Source organism: Zonotrichia albicollis, chromosome 3 (genome assembly GCF_047830755.1).
Source record: "Zonotrichia albicollis isolate bZonAlb1 chromosome 3, bZonAlb1.hap1, whole genome shotgun sequence".
Classification (NCBI taxonomy): Eukaryota; Metazoa; Chordata; class Aves; order Passeriformes; family Passerellidae; genus Zonotrichia; species Zonotrichia albicollis.
This window is the reverse complement of record NC_133821.1, coordinates 16,858,208-16,871,090: the sequence shown is the minus strand read 5'-3', so window position 1 is coordinate 16,871,090 and position 12,883 is coordinate 16,858,208. Positions and strand designations below refer to the sequence as shown.

General features: G+C 38.5%; 1 protein-coding gene across 7 annotated transcripts in view; it reads left to right on the top strand.

Annotated features, from left to right (window-relative positions):
* Positions 1 to 12,883, top strand: part of MACROD2 (mono-ADP ribosylhydrolase 2) — an 849,382-nt gene that overhangs the window by 239,170 nt on the left and 597,329 nt on the right. The window lies entirely within an intron of this gene.

Below are 12,883 nucleotides of genomic sequence, written 5' to 3'. Positions count from 1 at the left end.
GAGGTGGCTCTCATTAGTGACCATAAGTAGCACTGCTGTTTTCCCTCGGTGCCAGCATGTAACAATGAAAGACCATCCCAGCCCTAAAGAGCTCATGGTGTAAGGAGGGGGAGCAAAGAGAGCAAGCAGGCCTGGAAAGCCCAGTGCAATGCAGTGGTGATGATGAATTTTGGGTCAAGGAATCCCTTCTGCCAGCAGCTGGAAGTGGCTGCCTAGGGGGAGCAGGCCACTCCAGGTCTTCATTTGCATGCATTTTGTGCCCAGGAAATAAATATCCATGGTAGTGAGACCACCTGGATTTCGTAGATAACAGTTATTAGTATGAGAAAAGAGGCAAAAGGTTTCTGCCAGCTCAACCAAGTCCAGCAGAGGAGAGGGGACTAGTGAGTGGGAAATGGCAGGAATAACTCATTCTGTGGTTAGGGGAGGGATCTGTGCTTATCATGGTCATCAGTACATGTTGTACATCATGTCCATCCTGGATTTAAGCTTTCCCAAGGAAGTGCACCAATTCTGTTTGCCTAGGTCAGTATAGGCATTTACTGTACACAGATTTTCAAAGCAGGGTGAACTAATGAACACCTAAATGTTCTAATAAAACATTTGATGACTTTAATTTCTCATATCTAGATATGGTTTTTAACTGTGTAAAGACCAAAAATGAACTAAATACTTGTAGCTGGCATGCCATGTCCTGATTTAAAATACGTTAATCTATAACATATAACCCTTTTTTCCCCCCAGTGTCTTCTGAGATGATGCAGTGTACTAAATCTTCAGAAATAGATGTTTAAGCTATGAGAACATGAGACTGGACTGCCTGCTTTTCTCCTTCTTGCTGTCCAAAACTTTTGGAGTTTGAAAACACTGTTGACTTAGATTGGTTAAAGATGTTCTCTTCCATTCTCCTGTGTTTATCACTGATAATATTCTGCTTGTGTAATATGTACCCAAGTCAAAATATCATAACAAGATCAAGTAGGAAATAGAGGCTCAAGATGCCTTGCTTTCTTCCCAGAAAACTATACAAGATGGTGAAATAGAAGCCCAGACAAATAATTAATTATTGACTTTGAAAATAGGAAGAGACAAGCTACATAAAAGTAATGAAGTCCTGTCTTCAGAGATTACTGTTTAGCCACACATAAAAAAATAGTGACCTGTGTTTCTTGTGAAGAAAAGATGATGGCAATTAATGTTTTTCTACAAAGCTTCCCTTCTAAAACATTTTCTGCTGAATTACATAAAAAGGTGTAAGTGGAATATTACAGAACAAAAAAACAAAGTGGATTTAAATTAACAACAAATAGTCATGATAAATTAGCACTCACCATCATGATAAAAGTCTAATAAAGGAAGACTTTTAGAAAAACATTTCCCTTTTCACCCTCCACTCCTGAAGAAATTAAATAACATTGACAGTTCAGACACTTGCTAGAGAAAGCAACCTGGATGATTAATCTGTTTAGTTCTCTGACAGCTAATTGTGTAGTGATGATGCTTCTTCAATAGGTCTGAATATTAATGGAAGATTTGGTTAAAGCTGGAACTTGTTTGTTTAAGAATATCACTGGAGCAATAAGAATGCTTCATCAACTTCATAGTTTCATCACAGGTTTTATGACATATCATGGAACTTTAGTGCATTTATGACTTGTAAAAAAAAAACTTGCTCAGATGTTTGACATTCTGTGCTTCAAGGAATCCTGATTGGCAGTTGATTAGCCTTTTGCTCAAGTCATTATCTTCTTTAGTGAAATTAGTTGGCTAGAAAATTGCATTGTAATTCATCAAGGGGAAAGGAGCATTTCAAAAGCTCTTGAAAGTATGATCCTTTTTATTTAGTATACAATATGAATTATTTTCCTAGCAAGCTCTTCTAAAATGTCCTATTCATCATATTATAGCAGCTTGTATTAAGTTATTATCTTGGTCTTCATTTCAGTCTTTTCAGTGAAACTGGGTGATACCTGTGTTTGAATTAGCTCATGAGTAATACTGAAGGATGTGTGTACAAGAGTTTGGTTTTGAATCAGAAAGGCACTGAAACTGCTCTTTAGAAATGAACCCAAATGCATGGAAAACTCCTCTTATTGTATCTAACACAATGCTAATAGTCAGATCTTATTCAAAAGGCAAAGTTTTTGCAAAAAACATCTAATAAATACTGCACCAGTTTAAGGTGAAGAAAATGTATTTGCAGAAGGAGCATTAGTTTTGCAAAGTCTGTAGTGTACTGAAAAAAGCTAAGACAACAGTTTTGATGAATGTTCCTCATTACCTGAGTGGGAAGTAGGGTGCCTGAAGCACGGTGCTAATGAGGTGGAGCAGGGTGGAGGTCACCTGCCGGAAGCACTGGGGAAGGTTTTCTCTGCCTTGTCTCCTCCTGACACCTTCCAGCTCTCCCAGCTCTCTTTCTGGAGAGACTTTCTCCTGCTCAGAGCGTGACAAGAAACAGCAACAGGAGGGCAGGATCTGCATTCCTCTGAGTGAGTGGGTTCCTACCCTGTCCCCTCCGGCCGCCCCAAATGTCACATGCAGAGACTGACCAGCTCTGGTGTCTGGGGACTGTCATGCCCTGCCCGAGAGGATGCACTGCAGGTTTCTTATCACTCATATTTCTGATTGCTGTGCTCCACATTTCAGTTTCATTTCTTACTTTGCACTTGGGTTGTGGAATGTAACAGGTTATAGGAATATGTAGGTGTGACGATGATCTCAGGGGTTTTCAGATTGGGGAAGAGATGGGGATCTGATTCCATGTTTCAGAAGGCAGATTTTTTTATTTTATGATATATATTACATGAAAACTGTACTAAAAGAATAGAAGAAAAGGCTTCATCAGAAGGCTAGCTAAGAATAGAAAAGAATGATAACAAAAGCTTGTGTCTCAGAGTGTCCAAGCCAGCTGACTATGATTGGCCATTAACTAGAAACAACCACATGAGACCAATCACAGATCCACCTGTTGCATTCCACAGCAGCAGATAATCAATGTTTGCATTTTGTTCCTGAGGTCTCTCAGCTTCTCAGGAGGAAAAATCCTAAGGAAAGGATTTTTCATAAGAGTTGTCTGCGACATATAGGTTCTCCGTGGTGTTGTTTCGTGCAGTATAGGTAATTCTCTTTTTGTCTTAGTAGTTCTTCAATCTCTAGCCATGGTTTAAGGTTGCCTTAGGCATAAAGAGATGCTTTTGACAACACTGAGCATCACCAGCTTCATTAATTTCAGTTTTTTGTACAATTAACAAGGTTTTTTGATGGTGTTTTACTGCAAGCTTGCTTGGTTTTAGATGTTTTAAAGCAGAATCTTGATATTAGAATTTCTAGTTGAATTAAATATATATTTAAGTGAAGTACAGCCACGTGTGTACCTTATAAAATTAGCTACTATGCAGTGACTATCCAGTGGAATTTAATTCCTAGCTTGCTGATAATCTATTCCTACACAGAAAGGCAGAAAACATTTTTATCATTACATTTAGCATTCCTCTGTGAGAGTCTGTAAGAAAACACGTCAGATGAAATAAGAACATTCTTTGTGTGTGTTTTAATAGCAATTAACTCACTGGACACCCTCTAAGTTCTTAATTAAAATGATGGGTTTGTATGTTGCTTTGTTTCAGTATTGACAGACTTGTCTGCCCAAGACCATTTAATGAATCACCTCAGCATTGAAAATAATAATGGGCATCTCCCATAAACTAAAGCATCACCAAACTTCTCTGTCTGTCTTCTCTGTGCTGGAACAGGCTTATTTGTCATGCCTTTCCATTTCCACTGCACCCTTATTATTGCCGCTGTATGCTACTTTTGCCTCTTATCTGATAGACGAGTAGCAAAAATAATTTGGGCAAAACCAAATCCATTTAAATTGTACTTATTGTAAATGATCTGAAAAATGAGTTGCAGAAAGTTGCCTTCCTACTTTGAAATTCAGTGTGTTGCATGTTTTGTATCTTTCCTCCTTTAATTATTGTTGTAGTAATAGAACAGGTGGGGTTTTTTTCTAATGTAAAATCTTAAATTCCTGGAGTAATAAAGCATACCTATATTAAACTCTGTACGAAATATTTGTCAGAAGGAGTAATTAAAATTAATTAGTGCTTCTGGCAAAAGTGTAATTGTGCCCTAAAGGTATTGAGCACTGGACTGGAAGATGTTTTTGAGAGTTTCTAACAAAGCAAACAAAACAAATTTCTTTAAAAGCAAGAGTGCTTTGAGAGTCAGCCCATATTATTTCAGCTTATGGATATGCACTCATGCTTCTATTATGGCTCTCATGCCTGTTGATCACTTCTTGTTTTCCCAAGAGGAACTCTGTAGTCTCTCCAGGAAGTATTATCAGCTCCAAGCTGTTCCTCTTGGCCACCATGCTCTGACCACAGGACAAATTAATACTCCTCATGCATAAAATATAGGATGGAGGGATTGGTCATGTGTGCTCCTCCCATCCCCAGATGTTACATTAGGATATGCTCACCCAGAATGATGTCACAACCTTTCATTATTTACAGGAGTCAGAGCAGCAGCTGGTTAATGATGATGGTGTTTGGTATATCTAGAGTTCTTCTATCTGAGGAATGTAAAGTGCTTTACAAACACCAGTTAAACAAGTGTTATCTTTCCATCATTACTATTAAGTGGCCCTACTGGAATAATCAGCCTGCTATTAACTGGAGTTTCTCTCAGTCATATTTAGCATGGTGAAATAATTGACATACTTACTGTGTGCTCTTATTTGCTTACCTCCCCTGTTCCTTTTACTTTGTACCTTACTCCTTTAGGACTAGTTTTGGAGGAAGGAGCTTGATTTTTAAAGAATGTTTGTTCTCTAACTGTGAAACTGAAAAAAAAAAAATCATAGGAAGGTGGTTTTATAAATTGTTTAAGAAATTGTAAGAGGTCAGTCTCCAAAGTCAGGCTCTCTAAGGCCCTGTCTCAATGTGTGTTGCAGAGCGGCTGGAGAATATGCTGCTTTCTTGAATCTTTGTAGAGTTGCCAGAACACCTTTTAGACAGAGGAAGAAATAGAATCTTATTGTTTGGCAGTAGTGATGGGCTACCCTGTATGGTTCTAAAGCTTCTTGGCAATATTGTATAGCTCTTCTGTCTAGGAAGAATATAAAAGTTGCAGACAGCTTTTATCTGACCTGACAGGGTGCAGTAAAATGTGGTACTCACAGCTCAGGAGGTGCTATCTCTCCAAATGCTGCCAAAATACATCGGTGTGCCACAATACAGGGCTGCTTTATTAAACTCCCTAAATGAGAAAGTGGGATGGGATTTACACATTTCCTGTCTCACTAGCCAGAAGTACCTCTGTTCCCTTTCTTAGGGAAAACCATGCACTTGTAGGATATTCACTTTATGATTTGAGACCTCTTTGCACTCATTTGCTTGCAAAGTGTGATGGAGGAAAACCAAGAGAGAAGGCTTTGCTCTGTGGCTGTTCTGGTTGTTGTGGATGGCCATTTTGTAAACTCTGGTGTTGCTAAGTCAAGAAGTCATACAGAGGGCAAGGGATATCCTACAGGTACAAGATGTGCTTTTCTCCAAGCAGAAAAACAATGCTGGTCCTTTCACAGCCTATTTTCAATTCCTTTCCCTGGTAGATGTCAGAGTAGCAGCATTTGAAAAGACAGGGGAACATGGGACATCTCCTAGATTGTAGCCTTAATTCACCAGTACTCGTCCTGGAAGAATTTCCAAAATCTGTCCTTCCGGTTTCTGACTCTTCTGTGCTAGATGAAATATTTGAACACAAATAACTTATGTTCCCATTCCTTAATGTGATCATTGTGGTTGACAAAGGATACATATTATGTAGCAAACCCCCCCCCCCCCCCGTACTAGTGTAGATTTATGCTTAAAATTTCTAGTATTTCTTCTGGTAAAATTGACTGGAAGCATTACAGAAGGTCTGAGGCATAAGGAAAAGAAATCAAATCTCATGTTTTGTAATCTTACACACACTAAAGTAATTTTACAATGATTTTTAAGCTGTACTGTGTTAGGTCAGGTCTGTTACTTGCCTCTTCTGGGGAATGTCTGCATATGCTCCTGAATGTAATAACATCTCTTCTTTTTCTAATTTTTTTCTGTACCTTTTCTTTTCAGTAGTATGGAAGAATTACATTTATGCTCTTGGGAACTGTTAATGGTTTTGATTCAGTAAAGCACTTTTTGTATGAATAGATAACATTTATCATTTGCTTAATAACTGTCAATTTATGTGCTAATGTTGAATAATCAGAAGTAAGATAGAGAAAACACATTTGGTTATTTAACAATGCCATTTGACTGTTGTAGTGTTTTAAGAAGGGCTATATAATTACACATGTGAGAGAGACTTTGGCAGCACAGGTATTTAGAAAGAGTTTTTTTGCTTGTTGAAAAAGGATATGTTTGACAAAAGCTTAATAGTTGTTTTCCCATACCTGTGCTGGGGGACAGGAGCACTGCAGTTGGTGTGGTGCTTTGTGCATCCACCCAAATGTTTCTGCACCCAGTGGAGAATGCTCCCAGAATCCTCATCTGTGAAGAAATGTTGTGCCTCATGTGCATTGTATGCAATTTTTTTTTTTTAAATTTGCCTTGTTTTGTACAGTGTAAATCCATTTCTGCTTTACTTTGTAGCAGTTTTTATTTTGATGTATGGTGAAGCAGTATCTGGCCTAGTGTAAGTAAATGGAGCATGAGAAGTGGGGAAACAGTACAACAGTCACACCTACTGCAGCAGGGATGGGAGCAGAGCCATGAAAACCTAATTGACTGTAGTGATTGCTCTGCCCATACACACATTATTTCTGTGTGTGTTTTAGCAAGGCTTGGGTTTTAATTCTTTCCCAAAGCTCAAGACCAGAATACGTTTAGAAAGAACCATTAAAGAGACCAATGACAACAGAGGGGGAAGCTTTCCTGTCAAATAAGGAATCTTGTGTATTGCAAGACATCACTCTCCTTACTGCCCATTGCATTGTGGGAATGATTTATTTTGTCCTTGAGATTAATTTAGGAATCCTAATTTAGGAAATGAGAATAGTGACACTGGCTACTGGGTCTTCTGGCTCGTCCTAGCATTGATACACTCCAAATAGCTTTACATACAAATCTCTGCACTTCTCCCTTCCCCCTGCTGCAGTGCCTCTGATTTTTGATGTTTGAAGGCATTGAGCCCTGGGTTTTATATATATATATATATATAATGGTACTATTAAAGCGCTACTCCATCATTTTAAGTTTAAGCATAGCCTGAAGCCAATAACTAGAAAGAGGTTTAAGAGGAAGGAAGGGGCTCTTTTGGAGCTGTTCTGCAATGATTTTTTGATTGTTCACAGGGTTCTGGAGGAAGATGTGGCCAAGGTCTTATAGACAAAGAGGGCTGGTTGGACTCCTGAATCCCAAAGACCTTTTATGATAAACAGATGGTGCCAAATTTTGGCCTAAATCCATTGTGGAATTACCAAGGGACGTGTTTTTGGGAAATGGTGTTTACATGTGCCTCTGTATTTGACAGGGATGAAGTATACCTCCTGATTTGCTGGAATTAAAACTTAATTAGGCCAGATATCTCTGAGAAGCCCTAACAACTGCGTTCTCCCTTAAAACCTGCAGCTTAATGAATAATAGATGAGAAAGATTGAGCATGGCTATCTAAACTTATTTTTCTAGTCACTTTTTATTCTCTACTTTTCTGGGGTATCTATTTAAAATATCAAGGGAACATCAGTAATTTCACAATGACTGACTCCAGAAAAAGTGCCAATGCTGTCTCATAGAGTTATTTTGTTGCTTTGAATTATGTCGACTTGCAACACTAACTCTCATTTGATGGGGAATCTGCTGAAGATGAGAAAACATTCAGATGGTCAGTATTCCAGCAATAAATGCTGGAATTTCAAGCATTTGGAAGTTCAAGCAAATGGTGGAAGTTCAAGCCCTGATGCTCACTGAGTCATCCTCTCTGTCACGTCCATGATCTTTCCTGTGTTTCCTAAGTGTCCTGACCACAGGAGCACAGACTTCTCTTACTCATTCACAGATAGGCAGATGGCTGTAGTGTGACCTGGGCCTCCCTGGAGTCTGAGACAGTTCTGTCAGGGATTTCTTGTCCAACTGGAAAGGAAATAGTGATAGTGTCAATTTGTGCTTTGGTTGTGCCCCATCCTATATAAGCAGTCTGCAGATGTTGAAACACTCATACTCTGGTTTCCTTGTGCTGTCTGTTACCTACTATTAATTCCCAACGCCTTATTTAATCTAAGGGTAAATTGCAGATGTGTTGGATAGAGAGTTGTAAGTTTCAAAACAAGTAGATTTCTAAAAACTGACATCCAGAGAGAAGTTAAAGCCTCTGTTAAGCTGGGGAAATCCAGGGAGACTCTACCATTACGTATTTTGTTAAAATCATGTGGCTGTATGTAGATTAGCTGTAGCACATGTGACTTTTACCTGGCCAACAACTCTCAAAAGTCCAGGTTGGAGATGTGGAAGAGCTGAGTGTGAAGGGAGTGAAGGGGAGACAGGAGATCTGGGGCTTTCTGGAGCTACAGGGAGAGTTTGAACAGTACTGCAAATACTATTTATCATTTTACCCTCAGTTTCCCTCACTATGTTTTCCTATTTGTTGTCTATCTCCCTTACAAAGTACATAAAATTCTCTGATAAATGAGCTGTTCAAAACAAATATTCTTGTAATATCTGTATCTCTGCTGACATGCACATAAGGCATTAATTGAAAAGGAGTGATAGGTTGGTACTCAATTTTAAATAATCCTACTCATTTGAAAAAAATTGTGAAGAGTTTAGTTCAACAGACAAAACTGTCTTTCAGAAAGTCGTGAACATCACTCTTTACAGCATTACTCTATCCCACTGAATTTTGTACAGTAATATTTTAAAAAATGTTTTTAAAAGTCTTTTTTGGGATGTTTATGTAAGGGATTTCAGTGGGCAAATAGGTTTGTTCAGGCAAAGCAATACTAAACTCCAGGCCTTTGCATGTCAGTGTGAACTAATTAAAATCATATTGTGCAATAGGTCAAGAGATCAGGAAGTTGGCCTTCTAATTAGAAGAGAGAGTTTTAAATAAAACCCTGTTGTTGAAAAGGAAGAGAAAAATTAGGGAGAAGATCTGGATGTGAGAAAAGTAAATCAGAACCCTGTGCCTCTGCTGAAGGCTGTGTTAAAAGTCACCCCTTTCTCTTTTGCCTCTCGCTGTGTTACACTGAGAGAGACTCGAGGCTTCAGCCTGTCCCTCATTAAGGCTCTTTGGGCTCATCCCTGTGCTGGCAGGGCCTGCCCATGTTGTGCATACCTCAGTCCTCAGATAACAAATAATAGCCTGGCCTCCCCAAACAGAGTCTGACTGGAGAATTCAGATCTGGTTTGTATTTGCTGTCAGCTTAGACCTTTCATCCTCCTTAATACTTTAGCTGCACCTATTTTTTTGTGGTTCTTGCTATCACCACAAATGGGCACCTTGCCAAACTGGATAGGTGTCATCTTGGGACTGCTTTTGCACGAGCCTTTTGAGCCAGCCTTCATTCTTTATTGTTTAGCTTTCACTCTTCCATCTTAATAATTGAAAAGCATTTACTTTCAATAACATGTAGGTGTTGGGTGTTGTTTTACCCTAGAGCATAAACATAATTAGTAAAAAATAATAACAATAAACAGATTTTAGATGGTGGAACAGCTCTTCAACATTTTCTGTAGTTTTTCTTGACTTCAGAAGGATGGAAGGCCCATCTAGTTCAACCATGCATTTGTTTTGTAAAGGGAACCTGGGCAGGTGGTGGGACTGCGTACCCGTAAGGCTCCAATCCAGCCTGATTTATTCTCTGACTCTATGAAAGCATATATGTTGAAAATAAAAGCCATTAATAATATTAAGGCTTGTAAATCTAAGATATCCATTTATCAGTGTGAGAGACGCCATCTTTCCATAGGATCATGACCAGCTTGTCTTTACAGTATGATGCTGGTAATACTGGAATACAGGGCATGTTTATGGTGTGGAACTATAAGTTAACCACTGGTCTTCTGGAGACTGTCTTGTAAAATGGTTCCTCAGCATATTCACACATGTTGCTTTTCATTTGACCTCAGATGTGTATTTCACAAGGACTTTGCTGTGTAAAATCTTGTGTATAATATTGTGAAGGCAGGGAAGGATTCCTTTTCTCCATCTTGCCATCTGAAGTAAGTAGAACCACAGGATTAGGTTATTTGTGTAAGTCTCCTGGATGCTCTGGAAGAGTTGGTGTGTCCTGCCCTCAGTCTCGTTGGCTCCCAACGCTCCATCCGTAACATCACCACTGCCAGCAGAACATATTAGTCATTGTAAGACAGGGCTTGTTTATGCCTGTACCCTGGGGTGGCTGCTGAATGTTTTTGTTCTGCCGTTGCTCAGTTGTTTGTTAGTGCCTGTTTACAGCTACAACCTTAAGGGATGAATATCCTGTTGTGCTGACTTCTGTGTGTGGCTGATACAGAGCTGGAGTTTGATGTGACTTGTTACTTTGATCTTTTGAGTTTTGATTCGTACAGATTGTTGGGCTCAGTACCAAACTGCTGCTTTGAAAATGTAAAGATTTGTTTTATTTGAGTGAGAGTGGTACTTTCCCCCTTTATTTGCAGCTACACTAACTCAGGCATGGCTAAAAATCCTGAAAAATTCAAATAAATTTCAGTTCAAACCCATACAAGGTGCATGCCCTTTTTTTTTTTTTTTTATAGTTAGGGTCCAGCATGTGCTTTTGAAGGAAATTCCCATGTCCTGTGGCTAAACACTTTGATATTTAGCATTATCATGTACCTTGGATATCATGCACCTTCATTATCATGAACTAGGTTTCTTTCTGGTAAAATAGACTGGAAAAAGTGCCCTGAATGCACTCCACTGACAAACTGGCATTCAGCCCTAGAACCAGTCAAGATCTCACTCAAAATAAAAATAAATAAAGCCCCCAAACAAACAAAAGCCCTTTGCACCATCAAAAAGCACCTGAACTGTGTGTGGTATTTATACTACGGGCTCCCACCACCAGCTGTTTTGCTCCACAAGAGTGTTCTTATTTGTCCTCTGTATTTGCTAATGAAGATGTACCCAAAGTGGTAAATCTTAATGGAAAAGTGCAGATAATATCCCCTGTGTATAGATGGCTCCAATTCACCATATCCCTTCTCATAATCCAGCTCATGACTTGCTCTGTGCAAGCCTTTGGCTTCTGTGAAAGTAAGTAGGTGAAGCTGTTTTTAAAATGTTTTCTGAGAGTGGGTGGATTAATAATAAGAATCATGTTGAACTTAATTCTGCATTTGACACCACTGACAAACTATTAAGTATTTTTTTTATTTTTCTAAAAATGGGTGAAGATTTTGTGCTATAAATATTTCTAGAAAGGAGGCCAAACTTGAAGAGGAATTTATTCCCAGGGTTCATCACGGATACAGTCTTTGGAGCTTTGGTACCTTCAGCCAGTGTTGCCTGTCCTCTCACTTTGTCATATTGGAGTGGTTGCTCCTTTCTAATGATATCAGGCTGCAGTTTAGATATGAACTACGCATGGTGTAATGCCTCTGATGTGAACATTCCAATGTAAATTTTCAGAAACAGATTAACCCTTTGTGATTTTAATTTCTCTGCAAGCTTTTTAAACTGGCACCATCTCTTTTTTTGTACAATCAAATATATATTATTCCCTCTCCTCCCTTTAATGGAAGCTGGCCAATAAAATTTGGAGGCATAAATAGAATACCAAATATCACAGGATATATATTGTTCAGTCTTTCTACTTATGATTATATGTATTTTCTTTTAAAACTGTATTTTTATATATTGGAAATATGCACACTTGAATGTATTTACTACAGCTTTTATGGGCTAATGCTGAGCTGCTTTTTCGTTTTAAAGCCATGTCTCAGTGCTCTTGTATTATTTTGTTAATATTGCTCAAACTGCAGAGCACTTGAGATGCTTTGGCCAAAGTGTTGTTCAGAATTACCTCTTTAAAAAATCAGTTAATATTGATCCACATTCGTAGAATGTTGCTATGGAATTGATGCTGTTTACTCGTTAATCACTGCAGACTGCAGCTCCCAGTGTTGGCAATGTGACTTGTTTGTTACATGTGACGATCGCTTTATAAATGTCAATAAAATCAAGACAAAAAACTCTAGTACGACTGGAACTAGCAACTCAGTATTTTCCTCATTATTTTTGGCAGCAAAGTAGTCTTAGAGAACAGTATGCAATAAAATACCAGCCAACTGAGTCCCACACTGTGGCTATAATTACATATTTTTGTTTGCTAATCAGTAGAATTTTTCTGTGTACACTATTATACTTTAATGGTTCTGTTGCAACACCAAATTTACTACAATGTTCTCTTGAAGAAAATGGCACATAATGATTTTGTATTTACTACAAGAAGATATTAAACTAAATAATACATAATGATGCTACACAGATTAACCAAGCTCTTTAGTTCTTCTGTTCCTTATCTGTGCTTTAATGGTGTTTTAGGACAAACATAAAGTTATTTGGGAGGGAATTACCAGAATTACCGAACTGGTAAATATAGCCATCTGTGTGGGATGTCTTGTTTCTTACTTGAAAACTATTAGATTGTAAATTTAAGCTGTGCTTAGTACTTTAATTTCCCTTCCCACAACTCACGGAGCATAAAGAGGGTTGCAGGCAGCTCAGATAAGTAATAAGTTCATTAATTACAGGTTTACCTTTTTTGTAGGTTAAAAAAGCTTGTGTGGGACTTGATTAAACAAGCTGTTGTGGTGTGGCCCTGTGGAGGACTGGGCAGAAAACAGCTCAGAGGAGCTCCCCATGCAACTTTTGGAATCAGTCTTCCATTTAACTC